The sequence below is a fragment of the Lynx rufus genome, unplaced genomic scaffold, assembly GCF_022079265.1.
Source record: "Lynx rufus isolate CCGP_SWC_20201006 ecotype Redwood Valley unplaced genomic scaffold, mLynRuf1.p SCAF_4, whole genome shotgun sequence".
Lineage (NCBI taxonomy): Eukaryota > Metazoa > Chordata > Mammalia > Carnivora > Felidae > Lynx > Lynx rufus.
In genome coordinates, this window is record NW_025814856.1 from 106,384,316 (window position 1) to 106,389,029 (window position 4,714).

Consider the following 4,714-nt stretch of genomic DNA (forward strand, 5'->3'; position numbering starts at 1 on the left):
GCAGGGAGAGCCCTCAGGGTTCTCTCCTTTCAACACTGGACTAGAATAAATACATCTTAAGCAGAACTGCTGTTTTAAGCCTGAGCTATGAAAACATTGCTTTCCTAAATCCTAAACCCACGTACCCGAGGCAGAGATGGTGACACCTAAGGAGACAGCCACACGTCATCAGCACAAGCCCTATGGGGAGGTTGTATCCATTGAGCAGCGTGCCCAGCTAAAACACTGGAGGCGGCCACAGAAGTTACCAGCAACTACAGCTGCTACATCAGGATTTATAAGCTCTACATTTAGTAAAGGGAAGGGCACCTGGTGGCGAGATAGGAAAAAGAGGATTTGTAAAAATTACCTGGAAAGACTGAGCTAGGGAGTTGTTTTTTTTAGCTTCATACCCAAAGCTGATATGGCTTGAACAAACACCTGCAAATCATGTAAAGTCATTATGAGGGGAGGGGAACCTGTCCACCTGTAAAAAGATGATTGGTGGATTATAAAAGGGTCATCGATCTATGGTGCTGTGTAGTCTTAAAACTCCAATTATGTGTAAAGCCCTGTAGAAATTAGTCTTCTGGCTTTAAAATACAGTTGTATATAGCCTAAATTGATAGCTATAAAAGTTTCATAATTTTCTGCGTCTCTTGAACTATTGCTTATTATTAATTTTTTTATTTTTATTTTTTTGTTTAAAAAAAATTTTTTAACATTCATTTTTTGAGAGACACAGTACAAGCAGGGGAAGGACAGAGAGAGGGAGACACAGAATCAGAAGCAGGTTCCAGGCTCTGAGCTGTCAGCACAGAGCCCCATGCGGGGCTCCAACCCACAAACTGTGAAATCATGACCTGAGCCGAAGTCAGACGCTTAACCGATTGAGCCACCCAGGCACCCCACTTATTATTAATTTTTAATATGAATCTTAGATTTCTTTCTTCTCTTTGAATTTCCTCAAAGATTTTTGGGATGAAAAACCAAAACAAATATAAGTTACTCCTCAGCTACTAGTGCTTTAAAAAAAACCCTTTTTTTTACATTTATTCATTTTTGAGAGACAGAGGGACAGAACACAAGTGGGGGAGGGGCAGAGAGAGAGGGAAACACAGAATCAGAAACAGGCTGCAGGCTCCAAGCTGTCAGCACAGAGCCTGAAGTGGGGCTTGAACTGACAAACCCTGAGATCATGACCTGAGCTGAGGTCGGATGCTTAACCAACTGAGCCACCCGGGCACCCCTCAGACACTAGTGCTTTTATAGACCTTTCTTTGCATCAAATATTATAGCACACACATTTTTGTATGAAATATGGGGCTAGAAAACAAAATTTAGTGAATGCAGTAAAACAAAGTGCTAACCAGAAATAAGTATTCTAGCCAGAAGTAGCATATCTTAGGAATATTATTTATTTACTTTTTATTTTTGTTTAAAGTTTATTTGTTTATTTTGAGAGAGCACACACACGTGCATGTGAGCTGGGGGAGGGGCAGAGAGACAGGGAGAGAAAGAGATGGAGAGAGAGAGGAGAGAGGAGAGAGAGAGAGAGAAAGAATTCCAAGGAGGCTCCACACTGTCAGTGTAGAACCTAATGCAGGGCTCAAACTCACCAACCACGAGATCATGACCTGAGCTAAAATCAAGAGTTGGACACTCAATCGAGTGAGCCACCCAAGTGACCCTCTCAGCAGTTTTAAATAAGAATTCAGATTGTGGTATTAACTGAGCAAAAGACAAAGGAAACAAGGAACCTATAGAAAATCAACTATTGGGGGCGCCTGGGTGGCGAAGTCGATTAAGCGTCCGACTTCCGCCAGGTCATGATCTCGCTGTCCGTGAGTTCGAGCCCCGCGTCGGGCTCTGGGCTGATGGCTCAGAGCCTGGAGCCTGTTTCCGATTCTGTGTCTCCCTCTCTCTCTGCCCCTCCCCCGTTCATGCTCTGTCTCTCTCTGTCCCAAAAATGAATAAACGTTGAAAAAAAAAAAAAAAAAGAAAATCAACTATTGTTTTTTGTTAGTATTTGTTTTATTTTGCAAGACCATTAGAGAATTGGCTTAAAAAAACTTTTTTTGTCCATTTCTTTTTTTTTAAATATAATTTATTGTCAAATTGGTTTCCATACAACATCTAGTGCTCATCCCAACAAGTGCCCTCCTCCATGCCCATCACCCATTTTCCCCTCTCCCCACCCCCATCAACCCTCAGGAAAATAACTTCTGTATTGTACAGGTTATTCAGAGAGATGGAATTCTAGTCAAAATAAAGGAAAGAATAATAGTATTTATTATATATATATATATAGAGAGAGAGAGAGAGAGAGAGAGAGGATACATATGTCGTACTTCAAAAAGTGTATGTTTGAAACTTTTTCTTGCTCTGTCTTACTTTTTTTTCCACCAGGATTTCTTCTCTTTAGTTTTAAAGGCTTACATTAGATTTTTTAAAGTATGCTATATATTTTACAAATTCTCTAAAATAATTTTCTCTCTTAAATACCATCCTTACCATACTACCAAAAATATTAATGATGAACTACTTTGGTGCTGGGAGAAGAAAAAGGGGAGGTTGGATCCACATTTTACTGTATGTGCCTAGATCAACTTCGTGTGGTTCAGAAGTTAAAGTGTAAATGAAACTATGAAAATAATGAAGCAAACACAGAGTTCCATCGTAATAGGGAAATCATCTCTCAGTAGCTGGTAGAAAAGAAGAAAATCAGTAAGGATACAGGGGTCTCAAACAACATTCTCAACTAATTTAATCTCACTGATATATACTGAATACTCCACCAATAATAGCAACATAACTCTGTGCTTTTTAAGGGCATTTAAAATATTCACCAAGAGAGAAAATAATACCTTCTGGGCCAGAAGACAAATTTCCACAAATTTAAGGTATTGGAAAATCATATAAACTATGTTCTCTAACCACAGTGGAATTAAACTAGATATTAACAACAGGGAAATATCTGCCTAGTCTCCAAATACTTGGATAAAGGAAATCACAAGAGAAATGAGGAAATATTTTTATCTCCGTGAAAATTGAAATGCTGCCTATCAAAAGGTGTAGGATATGGCCGACTCAGTATTTAAAAGGAAACATAGCATTAAATGTTAACATTAGAGAAATAGAAAGGCCTTGAGTCAGTGATGTAAGCTTCTGCCTTAAGAAACCAGAAGGAGAGCAGACTAAATCCAAAGAAAGCAGGGAGAAGGGAATGATGAATACAGACTAACACAGAAAAAGGGAAAAATTACTAATATCAGGGGAAAACGAGGGGTATTGCCACAGGACCTTTGGACACTAAAAAGAAAATAAGAAACGTAATTTTATGCTTGTAAATTTGACATTGATGACCAGGCACATTCCTTAGGAGACAGAAACTAGTAAAGCTAACTCAAGGAGTGGAGCCACATAAATAGCAATGTGTACGTATACTAAAGCAATTGAATTCTTAGTTGCACCTTCTAGCAGAGAAAAGAGTAGGCCTAACTGAACTTCACTGGTGATTTCTATCATTTAAGAAAGTAATAAAATCAGTTCTATATGAACTCTTCCAGATAATAGAAGATGATGATTAAAATAATAAGACATTTCCTGATTCATTTATAAGACCAGTATTACCCCGATATCAAAAAGAAACAGATCATAAAGAAAGAAAAACTACATACCAGTATTTCTCAAAACACAGATATAAAAACCTTTAAGATAGATCAAATTGAATCCAACAATATGTAAAAATCAAAGGAGTTTATCCATGGAATCCATTTTAATCCTTAAAAATTAGTCAAGAATTCTCCGTAGTATCAGAATTAAAAGGAAAAACCATACGAAAATCTGAATAGATGCAGAAAAGCATTTAATAAAATTCAATAACCATTCATAATACAAACTAGGAATAGAAAGAAAGTTCCTCAATTTTGAAAAGGGTATCTGCAAAAAAATTTAGATCCTATTTAAGAAAGGAAAACCAAATATTTCCCACTAAGATCTAGAACAAGATACAGTTGTTTGTTCTCATCATTTCTATCCCTTACTTTACTGGAGGTTATAAGCAGCCTCATAAGGCAGGGTTTCTAAACCTTGGCACTGACATTTTGATAATTCTTTGTTTGGGGACGGGGAGGCAGGTGGGGGGGGGGCGCTGTCCTGTGCTTTACAGGATGTTTAGTAGCATCTCTGCTTACCAGATACCAGTAGGGCTCTCCTCTACCTCCACTGAAAATGCCTCCAGATACTTCCAAATGTCCCTGGGGACACAGAGAAGCAAAATTGTTCCTCCTCGGAGAACCACTTCAGTAAGATATGAGAAAGAACTAGAAGGCTCAAAGGTTGAAAAAGAAGAAGTGCTCCTGGTGAAAGTGATCTGGACATTAATAATTTTTAAATGCTCCCAGGTGACTATAATATGCAGCACAATTAGAGACCTACTAGAGCCTTCTGCGAATGGAATACAGCTCTCAAAAACTATAATTATTTATCTTTCAGTCACAGTATTTTTTACTGGCAAACATCCTTTTGACTTAAAAATTCTGTCCATGTCCTACTGTAGCCTCAAATCGAATTTAAGGCAGTGAAAATTCCATTATAATAAATCTACATGCCAACGTGTAAGATTTACTTACTCCGTTTATTCCAGAAAGAGATTTTCACTTTAAAGGTATAAGAATGGAAATTTTCTATTTGGAAATCTCTTCAAATTCATTAAAACAATGTTCTGTCTGAT